Below are 14,665 nucleotides of genomic sequence, written 5' to 3' on the forward strand. Positions count from 1 at the left end.
TACACATGAATATGACTCTGATTCCTGACAGTGAAATACCATGGGGGCTTTTGCTTGTTTGCATGCAAACTGAATCAGCAGAATTACTGAACTTGGTTGAGCATGGGACTCACCCATTTTGACTCCAGGGCCCACAACAGTCAATGCCACTTTGTATGGACTCCAAATCTTGTGGTTCCTTTTTAACTTGGAGTTTAAATGAGCTCAATATTCAAGCAAAACACTAAGAAAGACATCGAGTGTCACATGGTTTCATGTGGTTTTGATAAAACTCTCTCAACAGGACCAGGCTTACTCAAAACTTACACAAGGATTTTCCTTAAGGTTTTTCTAATGGCAGCTGAGTTTTGAATTCATGACTAATTCAAGGCCAACCTAGTTTCACAGATGCTTAGAGTCTGCAAAGAAATTTTCTGAAGCTGTGATTCCAATCTCTGTTAATTTATTATGAGAAAACTGATGACAGTGGCAATGGTCAGTTGTGGATAAGGTTTCAATATGGAGAAGAGGCTGCTGTTTTGCAGAATGTGCTGTTGGTCAAAAGTGCATTTTCAGTCCCATTTTGCAACTTAGCACATCCTTCCTTTCTCTTCTGTCTTGATGCTTCCTGTACAGAAATAGGCTGATACTGAACAGTTCTCCCTACCTGCTGAAGTGGACAGCTCTGTTTTGACTTTGTGCAATCACAGGTGGAGAGACTGCTTTAATTAATGAGCCAACTTTCTCATGAGGCAAGCAGCTATCTGATTCATGATTTTATCTAAACTCAGGTCAGTCTGTACCTATATGTGAAAGTAGTTTTAGTCTTGGTTTCTGTCTCTCCTTATCAGTTCCTTTCTCTATCTCTCCCAAAACTGGATTATGGTTTAGACTTGAGGTGTTAATTTCATCCATTATAGAGCAATTATGCTTAGGAGTGACCTCTGATGCTGTTTCGGTAAGGGAGGGTAGAGGACAGCTCAGGATAGACTGCAGAGGGATGCAAATAAACACCTGAAAGGATTACTTTTCCCTCCTACATTGAGGAAGAATGATGATAGGAATTGTAAGTGCCCTGTTTACTAGTACTCTTAAATTATATTTGTTTTAGTGTTTCAGTTATAGCTTCCCTTCCTCCTTCCCTCTCACAAACCTACTCCAAACTGCCCAACATGGAATTAACACATGTAGAAAGCTCCTCTTTCACAAGAGTCAGCCAAAATCCTACTAGCGACCTGTACCACTAGGTGTATTCCCTCCACTCCTTCAGCTCTCTAATGAGTCATCACGTCCTGCTGAGACTGTGCTCAGTGACTGGCAGCAGTGACTGGTCTGCCAGAGAGCCACTGTAGAAGCCCATGTCTGTCATTAAGCTATTCTTAAAATAAAAAGAGATTTTGTTGTTGTTCCTTATTGTATGTTACGCTTACATAGCTCTTGCCCTAAGCTTAGATTTCAAAATAGTAAATAGACAAAACAACTTTTAAACTGCTGTTTGCTCTTGCCCTGGGAAAAAAGGTTATGCTACTGCCTGACAGAGAACAAGAAGCCTAAACATTGTTCACAGAGGCTTTAAAGCTGCTTAAATAAGCAAAACCAGTTTTAATATCTTTTTCTTAAGCTATCTGATTTTCACTAAAATTCTCCAGGACGTGATGATCTTGTTGGTATACTTTCAAGATTTGGCAATTGAATAGTTTTAAACAGTTTTAAACTGTTATTACTGCTTTCCATTTACAGTAGCAATACATCAATTTTCTTAGAGGTTTTAAGACAGATTTGTTAGCCAGCCATATTTTATAGATTGCTTTTCACTGAGAAAATCTCATCATATTTTGGGGGAGAATTACAAATTTGGAAGAAAATTGAAATAAGAAGAAAACATTTTTTTCCTATATATGCAATGCATTTGATTGTAATCTATGGGTTTAAGCCAGGGGTTTATGACTTTTCCTGTTTTTGTTCCAATCCTTTGCTAACACCAAATTTCGGATTTTGCTGGTAGGCCTAAAGAGTATATTTAATTCTCATGTCACCAGTGAGCATAGGAATTAGGGAGGAACATTAAGCCCACTGTTGCCCACCAGAGAGACTTGAAGATTCCTTCTCTAGAAGAATATTTAAAAGTCACAGATCACTGAAAAATCAAGACAGAGATTGACAGACACCTTGACATTAGCATAATTATTATGGCATTCTGAAGCAAATGAATAAATAAATTTTTGCCATTTAGCTTCTATGGAGTTTTCCGTGTAGACGGGCAAGCTCAGAGCTCCTTATTTTCAATAGGAAAGTGAGGTTCTCACTGAAGACATTTAAATCCAGAAGGTATGGGTTTTGTACAAATGCCAGATATTATGTAACTTTACAGTAAAGTGATGAGTCAGTGACATCATTGACATGTGTTTTAAAAATAGTGTCTAATTCATAGAAAGTGAGCTACTGAAGTCTCTAATCACTCGTCAAATCCTTGTCATTTTTGTAGACTACTGAAAATTGATTTCTTTGCAGCTTGTGCTATCTTGACTTACTACAAGAGAAATGTCATTTGATATATTTGCGTACGCATTATAAGCAATTATATCTCCTCATGGTTAGTGGGGACAATAAGGAAAGAGGTCAAATGCACTTCAGGTGCATATATAGCACTGTAATTAAAACATTTTTCAATTCTGGTGATTAGAATAGAGAAGGCAGACTTCTAAAATGCTGTAAACCATAACTGGTGTCAAGTAGATAATTTGGAAGCATATGAAGCAGTTCAGATTTACCTCATCATACAACTGCTATTTTTCTTCAGTGCTTTTGCATTTTCAGTTAATACATAATTCTTTTTTTAAATGAAGAAGCAAAATGATGGACAGGAGATGATCAAGAACTTTTAAAATTTTCTGAGGAAAATTCAAGTACATAGTATTTTTGCTTAGATGAAAGAAAGCAGATTTGAGATAAGAATTCAAAAAAGGTAAATGGGACATATAAAAAGCAGATGATCTCTGTGGAGTAGAAGTGGTTAGAAGGCAATTTCTATGGGTTTCACAGAATGCCAGGATGTCCAGGAAGCTTATGTAGGTGACAGGGCAAATTACCTCATGTGTGGGTAGGACAGTCTGACCAGAATCCAAAACTAACCAACCTTAAAGCTTACTGTCCTTCAAATTCGACTTACTATGTAATGTTTACTCTACTGAAAGTCATTAAGACCTACAGTCTTTTTCATTATTCAAATAAGTAACTCTTATAAGCAGCTCTATGAGCAGCTATTCATAGGCTATGGAAAGTATGTTCTGAAATCAAACCTGAATTTGCCCTTAAGAAATATTCAAAGCCTCACCACTTTGTCATAAAGAACTGGACTGACGCCTTCTGAGTCCATGTTTATTGACAAGTCAGGTGATAACTTTGTTTAGATGGCCCATCATGGACTTTTCAAAACACTTTTATGTTTCAAACATTAATGTAGCAATCAACATCATCAACCAAGTCATTTCAAGTTAATAAGACTGAGGGTCTCAGAAAATATTTAGGAGTACCAATGAATAAAACAGGACCCACAGAAAAGAGGAGATACCAGATGAAAAGCTTTATCTCAAATTGGGATTTTTGTTTAGAGACAGTGTGCTTAAAAGATGTGTCCAGGATGCCAGAGGTCTGTTGGTCATGAAAATGGTGTTGCCACTCCTGCTTTTCATGCCTGGTATCTTCTGGCTGAATGAAACACAATCAGGATCCAAAATTAAAACAAAGCTGCATATTATAAAAAAGTACATTATTGGTTTTGTTCTTTGTTTTTGGATCTAGAGATTAGCTTTTTGTCAACCCTTTCCTGGAACTAAAAGTAATTTCATGAAGGTTGAGCAAATACAGGGTGCTTTTCTGCAAAAATGGTATGTAATTACAAAATATTATATCATTTTCCACACAGGTTTAAAAGCCCCTGTGAGGCTTCAGTTTTCACTAAAATGCAATGGTCTAGTTGTAAGCTAGGATACAAAATACAAATTAAAAGAAAAATCTTGAGGCAAACATTAACCAAGGCCTCTGTAAGGGGCATGAAGTCCAGGACTCAGGTTTCACTCCAGACTTGTCATTCAGAGACTCATTACTTATTTTTTTGTTTAGAATCCTCAAAACCAAATTGCAGGTCTGTGCTGTTGGGATACTGAGAAAATACTAGTGGAAAGAAACCACAAAAAGGTTGCATCCTAAAAATAAAGCATAGGTAAACAAGGCTTAAATACTGTCATAGGCTAGTGGTTGGTGACACCATGTGAATCCTTTCAGAATACAAAGTTTGTATTACTACTGAGTATTTAAATCCTAAATGTTTTGAATAAAAGGTCAGTGGGGTTTAGAAAAAAACATATGAATGGGGATGTTTCTCATGCCTTACTAATCTGAGAATATTACTACTTTGTTGGAGGTCAAAAACTGTCTGGGGATGATTTCGGAGCAAAGTGGGTGCTACAGGGCACTGGAAGCAGAGGAGTACTTTATCCAGTCCCTCTTCCTCATTCAGTCCTTGTCTGTGACTCACATATCCCATATATGTGGCAACTCTAAAGGAGTGCTGATTGACAGAGGAAGGGAAATAGAGCATGACCAAACTGGTTCCTTTCCCTCTCAGTGCTATAAAACCACATGAGTAACATTGGGGATCTCTGGATGTGATAGAGAACAAAAACAGAATTAGAGCAGGGTGCAGAGTAGATTCACTGCTTGCCACTGTGGGGAGAAAATTCATATGGCTAAAGCTCAACTGAAGTTGAAGCTGGCCAGAATTGTGGGGGACAATAAAATGAGGTATTTTCAAGTATATTAATGGCAATAGGCAGTGTAAAAATAGTATTGTCCCATTACAGGATGATGATGGTCACCTCACAAACAGGGACTTGAACAAGGCAGAGGTGTTTAACACATTCTTTGCCTTTGTCTTCAACATGGATGATGGACCAAAGGGCTCTCAGAGCCCTGAACTGGCTGACCATGACCACAAGAATCATTAACTCCCAGTCAACCCTGAAATTGTGTGGGATCTGCTGCTCCAGCTAGATCCCGACAAATCTATGGGGCCTAATGGGGTTCATCCAAGAGTCCTCAAAGAGCTAGCTGATGTCATTGCAAAACTTCTCTTGATGATTTTTTTAGCAGCCTTGGGAATTCGGAGTTGTCCCAGGTAACTGGAAGCTGGCAAACATCCTGATTTTCAAGAAGGGCAAGAATAAGAAGCCCAGAAACTACAGACCCGTCAGTCTCACTTCAGTGCCTGAAGAAGTTATGAAGAAGATTATTCTGGGAGGTATTGAAAAACACCTGAAAGACAAAGTGGTCATCGGTCACAGCCAGCACAGCTTCATGAGAAGAAAGTCCTGCTTATCAAACCTGATTTCTTTTTATGACAAGACAACCCACCTAGCTGATCAAGGGATGCCAGCTGATGTAATCTTTTTAGATTTAAGTAAAGCTTTCAATACTGTCTCTCACAGTATCCTTTTGGATAGAATGTCCAGCACACAGCTGGATAAACACATCAAATGACGGGTGAGCAGCTGGTTCATGGGTTGGGTGAAAAGGGTTATAGTGAATGGGGTGACATCAGACTGGGGACCAGTCATTACTGGGGTTCTGCAGGGCTCTATCCTAGGCCCTGTGCTCTTCAGCATCTTCCTTAATGACCTGGATGCAGGACTAGAAGGGATACTAAGCAAATTAATGGATGATACAAAACTGGGAGGAGCTGTTGGCTCTCTCAAAGGCCTGGAGGCCCTACAGAGAGACCTCAACAAATTGAGGCTCGGCAATCACCAGTGGTATGAAATTCACCAAGGGAAAGTGTTGGATTCTGCACCTGGGATGGGCAACCCTGGATGTACGGACAGACTGGGGGATGAGAGGCTGGGAAACACTGACATGGAAAGGGACCTGGGGATCCCGGCTGACAGAAAGTTGAAAATGAATCAGCAGTGCTCTGGCAGCCAGGGGGGACAACCGTGTCCTGGGAGGCATTGGGCACAGCTTCACCAGCCGGGCAAGGGAGGGGATTGTCCCACTCTGCTCTGCACTTGGGCAGCCTCAACTTGGATACTGGGGGCAGTTTTGAAAGCCACAGTATAAGAAAGATAGTAAACTATTAGGGACTGTCCAAAGGAGAGCAACAAAGATGGTGACGGGCCTTGAGGGGCACCTGTATGAGGAGCAGCTGAGGTCTGTTTGGCCTGGAAAAGAGGAGACTGAGAGGAGACTTCATTGCTGTCTACAACTTCTTCATGAGGGGAACAGGAAGGGCAGGCACTGATCTCTTCACTGTGGTAACCAGTGACAGTATCCAAGGGAATGGCATGAAGTTGTGTCAAGGAACGTTTTGTTTGGATATTAGAAAAAGCTTTTCCACCCAGAGGGTGGTTGGGCACTGGAACAAGCTCCCCGGGGAAGTGGTCACAGCCCCAAGCCTGACAGAGCTCAAGAAGCCTTTGGAGAATATCCTCAGGCACGTGTGATATTCTGTGATACTGGGATTCTGTGAAAAGTGAATGCCGTGGCTAACTCCATTAATTACAACACCGGTATCGACACATTATGTATGATATGGTATATATCTTCAGAATCACAGAAGAGGGTGTTTTATGGGTATGCAATCCATCCCTGTGCTTGGCCCAAGAGTGACTATTTCAGTACTATAGGGACCCATCAGTAGCCACAGACTACACTACAATGAGCAAATGTGCTTAAACTGGGTGAAAATTCAAGTTGGCTCTATGGTTCATGGTGCCATTCAGGAACAGACAGCAACTTAGAAATCCAACTTGATAAAGTGTTCTAGCTTCCTTAAATTAAAATTTTTGTACGGAAAAATGTGAAGATATAAAGCACATTTTGAAAAGTTTTTTGTCCAGCACTGATTTAAGTTTTGAAGTTACCAAACTGAACATTTTATTTAAGTAAAATGAATGTGCTTCAGAGATCTAAAATAATAGAGTATTTGCTTAATAGGCTTCCCTGACTCTCTTACTCATCATGTTAAGTCTCCTGTCAATAGCTGTTTTTATTCCTAGAAACAGTGATTTTAGTTAATGGTATCCATTTTCCATTTGATATTACTTGTCTTTTACAGAATATAACATAAAAATGGAAGCTCAACTAGCCCCAAAATGCACGTTCATCTGCATGCTCATCTGCATGCTACAGAAAAGATTATATATGTAGAAATCTGTAAAGTCAGAAATTCTTCCATAATCACTTAAAGGTATAAATAAAAGATATTAATAATTACCAGTATAGAAGTCCAAACAAGGAAAGAAATAAAAAACATTACATCTAAAACTTTTATTTAAAAGTAATTATTTTTAAAAAACCTATTTTCATCTACCCTGATTAACTTACACCCTTAGTAGCCACCGGCCACATGTATACAGAAGCTCTGCAGTAACTTTTCTCATACCAAATATACACACTTCCTCAAAAAATGGAGAAATGACTACTGATAGAAGTCAGAAAAAGTTTAAAATGCAGAAATATTTTCAGGCTCAGAAGTAGCTTACAGCCATGCAGTTAATAAATGAGAAGCTTGCAATTTCTTTACACTGTCTGAATTAGCAGGTGCAGAGGGAGTCAGATGGAATGGTAGATTTTTTAGAATCAGAGACAATCTAGCAAATAATACTACTCAAAATGCTGTAATCCAGTCATATTGTTTTAATTGGGCAACATGGTATTGTGATAACAGATGGCAACCCATGTGAACAGATTCAGCCAGACTGATAGCATTCTGCCCCAGCTCCTCTGAATGAACAGCTATGTGCTTCCAGTTTATTTTGCAATAGCTTCATTCAGATTTCACACTTGCATAGACACTGTGCCATTATGAAAGCAAATACCATTTAAGGCTCTATGCATTAGTGTATGGAGATTTCACGGTAGCTTCCATTACTGAAATTTCAAGTTGGTTGGAGCTGTAATAGTCACTCAAGACATGACTGGTATCTGTCTACCCCTGGCCAAAGGTTACTATTACTGGGTTCCCTGCTGGCTCCGTGGCTCACATGCATGAGCACACAGACACAGGGATGGCTTCAGTAATATTAAGCCAACAGCAAGGATTTGAGAAGGGTCCTTGCTTAGAGTTCCACAGAAAGCAGTTTATTGCTGTAACTTGCAAAGGGTTCTAGAGGCAAATGACCCCGACCACATGACAGCTCAAGCTTAAGTACAGGGGTGTGGCTAACACCAGGAGCCAACCGGGGAATCAGAACTGGGGTACATTACCATAACTGAACAAGGCATCCTGAGAGAGGCTTCTGTCCCTCACCATAACCAGTAAGTCTTTGGCACCAGAGACTGTCTTACCAAGAACTCTCTCTGTCTCTTGTACCACAGGTCAATCGACCACCGCAGGTTACAGTTCCTGGCTTGAAGTTAGCAGAAACAACATATCTAAATCTTAACTACTCCATCTAGATGGTGCCAGCTGACATCTGTCTTCCACAGTGGTTTATCCTAGGACACCAGGCATTTTCAGTGGAAGTGCTACACATGTTCCCCTCTACTGACTCTGTGGTAACTCCTGGCAGAGAAATGGGATGGACAGCTGGAGGCAGAAACATCTTTAATTTCAGAGGAAGGATTTGCCAGAACTTGCTTCTCAAAATTCTAAATGTTAATAGCTTCCTTCTACAGAGATAAGAGCAGTTTCTAGGTCAGTGGACAGCTAATGTAGTGCTGCCACTTTGGAGAGGGAAATATGTTAATGGGGCACTTTGTCAAAAGATGCAGAAGCATCAGCTACTATGTTCTCCATAACACTCTTCATATCTGTGCACTACACAAAGCAGCAAAATATGGGAGGGGTGGAACACAAGTCAATTGTCTTACCCAACCCGTAGGGCATTACATCCTTTGGGATATGAGAGCCTCAGCCATTTGCTTCCTTCTATCAGTAATGTTCCAGGGGTGGGGGAGGAGAAAGAAACCAAATGTGAACAGACTCTGGCTGGCTCCTGTGCTCTGTGTGCTTTCTCACTCCCTGCAAACTCTCTCAAGAACAATTGTAATCCAGCTGAAGTTTTTCCTGGCTCTTGCCCGATTTAACAGATGTTTAATAATGGTTCTGGATCACTATTTACATGCTGAACAGTTTTCTGTTAATCTGAAAAATTTTTAGTGAAAAAAGACTATGTTGGGGAGGTGGTTGGAAAAAAACCCCAACAAAACAAACAAGAGGAACCCCAAAAATATAAAAAATATTTTATTTCTCAGGATGTATATATCTGATCAGCAACAATTTAGCTGCTTCCAGAGTGACTTTCTTAATGCCCCAGTACTTGAAATGATTTTGTAGTACATTTGGCAAGCAATCCTACGAGAAGATCATGATGTACAAAACCATATTAATTCCAAACAGCAGGCTTTATCTATCTCAGCTGGCCCTTATATGACCTGTCACATTATAGTAGCTAAGCTCCTCACAATCTTTCGGGTATTTCTCCTTAATGCTTTAATGAAACACAGAAGTGCTATCTTCTGCATGTTCTATAAGAATGGTCTCAAGCATTGCTATGAACATGACACTCACCCTTTTCCCATATCTTCAGAGCTAACTTGTAAAGCTGTGAAGCTTCAGGCAGCTGCTGACAGCTTTGTTGGCTGTAACAAGCCACAGAATTAAAGCAGTTAGGTGACACACCATGTACTTTTAAAGTGACTATCCAGGTATTCCAGGAGCCACACTTTCAGACCTGCTGCCCACAGCCTCTTATCCAGCTAGAGGTGACTATACTGAAGACTGGAGTTCCTTACTAGACAAAGGAGAGTCATAGACAATTTTAGGACATGAATCATCTGCTTGAAGAACAGATGAATCACACTCTTCAGTGCCCGTGTCTCTTCATTTGCCATAGAAAACCCAGACAATTATTGGGCTAGAGAACTCTACATTTGTTCAGACATTCTCATGCCCTAATCTGGTCATGAAAACTGTCATTGCAAGATCCACTGAGGTTGTCAGTCACCTGAAGTAAACTACAGTCAGTAGGTATGCCTAGGTATTTGTGAAGGTATCTATGTCAAAGTGATTTGTTTGAGGTCTCACACAGTACAGACACAAAGTCTGCATCTCACAAGCCTCGGATCAAAATGTTGTCTATTGATCTGTCTTACCAGTCGGGTGGAAATGAATAACCATTATAATGGCCACAAATTCAAAAGTTGCATATAGAAGGTCTTTTTGTTCAATAAAAAATGTCTTAATGATTAATTGCAGGAAGGAAGTGAAATCATGCATGTCTCTACCCTATGGAGCAGTCTGAAAAGAGTTTGAGCTATCCTTGTGTTTCACTGTCCTATGAAAACATCTTTAAAACTTCCTTAAAGATTACTCTCCTAATGAGAGGAGGCCATATGTAGGCTAGTGGAGACACAAATGTAGGTTTTACTCCGCTTCTCATTTTGTGTGTCTTATACTTTGTTTGAAATGGGGATTTCATTGGGTTGTTATGGGACATCTCAGATGTCTTCCCCATTGAACATAGAGTTTTTCCACTTGAAGCTCATAAACTACCATACCTCCTTTTTTTTTTTTTATTTGCAAAGGTGCAAGGAAGGCACATACACGAGAAACAAGGAAAAAAAATACTTTTATGACATAAGGAAAAAAGAAAAAATTTAAACTGCTATTTAGACACTCAGTTTTCACTTAAAGAAGAAAATAATCCTCCAAAAGCTGTGGTCTTGAGGAAGATCATCAAAATGTGAAGGGAGTGTTACAGATGCAGAAATGCTTGTATTTACTTAAAGCCTGGAGCTCCAGCTCTGAGAGATTAACTGTCCCATTTGCTCTTGCCTCATGCTGAAGAAAAGGTTTTTAAAGGATTGTTATTTCATCACTTATCAAAGTAACAAAAGCAACAACAGCAACAACAACAAAAGAAAGAAAAAGAAAAGGAATAATTTATTACTGTGGTGACATGTCAGAAATATTCCTGGGCACCAAGAGTGGGAAGGAGGAAGAGATGAGAGTGAGATAGAGTACAAAGACAGATTGCCAGAGCTGGATCTGAGCATGTTCTTAGTTAGGAGAGATCAATGTATTGCTGACTTAAATGTTATGAAACAGTCAAAAGAAAATCAGTTTGATTCCTATTTCATAGTTTCTAATTCTCATTCAGCTAGTTTTCCATTGTGGATCTTCTACCAGTTCAGCTCAAAAGAAAAGAACTTCACCTGGACTTTTAGGCCCTTTTGGCTTTGGCACAACCTTTGGCACAACCACGAAGAGCCAGGAAGATGCAGTTGGATATGAGCTCATAGGCAGCCCTATATCTATTACAGGTAATTGTAAAAAGGCCAGAAAAAAAATAAAGCCAATAATTAAACATTGCAGGATCGTAAGGTAAAAGCGGGGCTTTCACCCTTTATAACACCCTAAAGATTGCAGCTACCAGCTTGTAGAGAACAGTTAAATGTTTGACTCAAACACCTGAAGGGGTCTCAGGCCCAAAGGTGGGAGCCTGGCATTTAGAACACCAGGTCCTGTGAACTCTTTGCTGAACTCTTCCTAGAAGATGCCATGTTTTTGAAATAAGGAAAAGGAGATGCATTTTACTACATATCACATCCAGCTTACGTTTGTAGGAAAGGATATTAACTCTTCCTCCTTAATTGACAATGTAGTTATACAGTAAAATGGAGAACATTTTTAAGCTTTTGTTGGTATCTCCATTCAGTTGGTTAAATTTACTTCAGACTAAGAAAAAAGGCCCCCCTATCTTTCTTTGCTGGTTAGCAGAAAATGAAATATTAATTAATTTTTCCTCAGATTTATCCCAGTGAAAGTAGAATCTAGACATCATATATTAGGCACCTAAAACCCAAAGAGATTACATAAAACTGACATGAACTTATTTTTTGTTGTTTTAATTTTTCTGACTCCAGAAAATATTCATGGAGGTAGAAGGGAAGAGGATCAGTCTTCTCCTTAAAATGCGAGAAAATAACAGTGCATGAATTGTAATTTGCACTACCTAAAATTAACCATAAACAACTATATACTTTTCTAAAATATGCAAGAAAGAACAAGTTTAGCTTCTCTGTTGTAAAAAAAAAATGAAAGTCAATTAATTTTCCATCCTACTCTTTCGAAAGAAAATATTAAAGGTCTATGGAAAAAAATGAACAGGCATTTGGCAAAACCTGGCTTCTAACTGGCAGCAGTTATTGCATTACTGAAACCCATTCATAAATGCTGGCTGCTTCTTCCCTGGAAGAATGCCAGGGAATTACCCACCCTGGTGTCTCTCTTTCCAGATACACCAATCCGTACTCTTAAGTCTTGCTGACATGCATCAAAATTCATTCTAAAGTAGGCCTTTTGTGCCACTCCAACTAACTCTAAAACAGGGCAAGTAAGGACCACACCAGTCCATCTAGCTTGTATCTGTGGCTTAAGGTATCGGACAGATATATTTTGGTCTTCAGCTATGTTTGCAGCATATATTAAAAAAGCACAAGGCAGTAAAGCACAGTAAACACTAGCATTTGTCAAATGCATATCATCTGAAGAGCTCAGTATTTCTTTACAATCAGGGGGAGCAGCCTCTATTCCTTAACTAGTTAATTTTACTTCAATGCATTCGTGTTATTCCAATCATATGCTCATGTAAATTACAGCAAATTTAAAGCTTTAGTAAAGACAGGCAATAATGTGAATTTCCATAAGCCTAATTCTAATCCTTTCTAGTACTCTAATGTATCAGTAAACATGGACAGCTGTTGATACATATAGACTCATTCCACCCACACTCTGAGCAAATCAGATGTTGAGTAGCTCCCATTTGGGAGTTCAAGCTAACAGGCACAATGCCTAAGTTAACAAACTTTGCTTCTCTTTCTGGCATGTATGCTCTCCTCACTACCACATCCTGATGTATTTTCCCCACCCCCTTTAGGAGTTTATCCTGAACAAGCAGGAGTTTGTGTGGTGTAAGAAATTCATAAAGCTTTGCACCTTCACCAAGTACTTTTTCTGTTGGAAAGAATGATCGTTGTTGTTGTTGTTGTTATTCTTGTTGTTATTGCTGATTTTGCAGTAAGGTTTGGTAGACCCACTAAGAATCATGGCCGTGGCATAGGGCGGCTTTATGTTATAAAGAAACAAAGCTACATACCCGGGAATTCTTAGGGTACATCGACATCTCGTGGACAAAAAGAATATAGCACATCAATTCCAGGCAGGATATGGCAATTTTAACACTATATTTGAGAACATATATAAGCTCAAGATACCTATCTTGACATTGAGAAGATTGAATAATATGCACATCTTCTGAAGGAAAACTTCTGTGTATTTATCTCTCGAGTTTGTTTGGATACCTTTGCAGTCTGCAATGATTTCTGTGCTGCTGCAGTTACACTGCTACTGGTACCTCTAAGTTGTACACTATTATACAAGATGGTTCCAGTACTAGTGGAAGTATACAGGTGAAATATATAGCATAAAGTGTGCAGGAGCCCAAGAAAATGCACAATTGTGGCATCTTCATGATGGAATAGCCAGATAAGGCAAAGACCTCAGTTCAACCCCTGTGGAAGGGCAGACTACTATTGCTGTTTACAAATAAGTCATTTTACTTACAGAAATTAGGTTTTTTCCCTGTCATTATTATTTCTTTCCTCTGATGCATCCATTCCTTTCCTCTCTGTGAAGGATATCTCCAGGAAATAGAAGGGGACAGTGCAAAGCAGATTCCTGTGGCTCCACATTGGCTGCATTTGCACGTCTTCACTTTAAAGAATCACCAGAATGACTTATCTGATCTCACGATTAGCAAGCCAGCCTTGAGTTGCTGTATGAAGATAGTGGAGCTTCTGAATCTTCTGCCATGACAGAACCTAGAGTAAGAATTTTTTAAATTTTTATTTTTTCCAGATGACTGGTTGACAATCTGTGGCCTGGGAGAAAATGTTACACAGTGATGGCTCTTTGTTTCTCTTTGCATCTCTAGATTAAAAATAACTAAAACTAAGTTTAGTGCTTTCTTAACAAAACCTCTCCATAGGATTAATTGCTGGAGTGGTAAACAATTGGTGGGAAAAGCAGATTGCAGCGTCACCAGAGAACCTCTGTAAGAACAATTGTATCATAAGATCGTAAGATTTGTTTGTATGAAAACCAAGAGGAAAACATAGGTCTTGCATACAGCTTTCACTGGCAAAAAAAATTATCTCAAAACATTTTGATCCACAGCATTTTATCAGGGTTATTACTGAGACCACCATTGAGTTATAGATCTCGAGAGTAAACATAGAGACATGGTGATTTGCCTAGAATCATCCAGAACATTTGTGTCGAAGAGAAATATCATCCACAGCATCTCATGGCGTCTAAGTGCTCTTTTATACTTGTTGATGGCCTTTCAATGCCACGTCTTGCATGGGAAGCATAAATTACTTGTTTTGGCCCCCACATGATACTTCACAACCATTGCACCTGCATTTTACATATTTGCGGTGTATCTCACTGTAGTCTGAGTTCTCATAGGCCAAGCACAAATAGCCAGCAGATCTATGATTCTCAGTAGAAGACTGGTGTTGGCAGCTGGGGAACATGATAAATTCCATGTGCTAGCATCTTAATCAGGTTTTTTTGTATTATATAATCTGAAAGTCCAGAGCCATATTTATCCAAGACTTTAGC

General features: G+C 39.3%; 1 long non-coding RNA gene across 1 annotated transcript in view; it reads left to right on the forward strand.

Moving 5' to 3' along the window:
• The first annotated feature begins 13,679 nt into the window (after positions 1–13,679).
• Positions 13,680–14,665, forward strand: part of LOC121674056 — a 46,178-nt gene continuing 45,192 nt past the window's right edge. The window contains exon 1 of the long non-coding RNA XR_006019429.1: positions 13,680–13,865. This is a non-coding gene — a long non-coding RNA (uncharacterized LOC121674056). The remainder of the gene's footprint in view (positions 13,866–14,665) is intronic.

The sequence above is a fragment of the Corvus kubaryi genome, unplaced genomic scaffold (assembly GCF_017639235.1).
Source record: "Corvus kubaryi isolate FWS band 111438036 unplaced genomic scaffold, C.kubaryi_AGA036_p1.0 66, whole genome shotgun sequence".
NCBI classification, from domain to species: domain Eukaryota; kingdom Metazoa; phylum Chordata; class Aves; order Passeriformes; family Corvidae; genus Corvus; species Corvus kubaryi.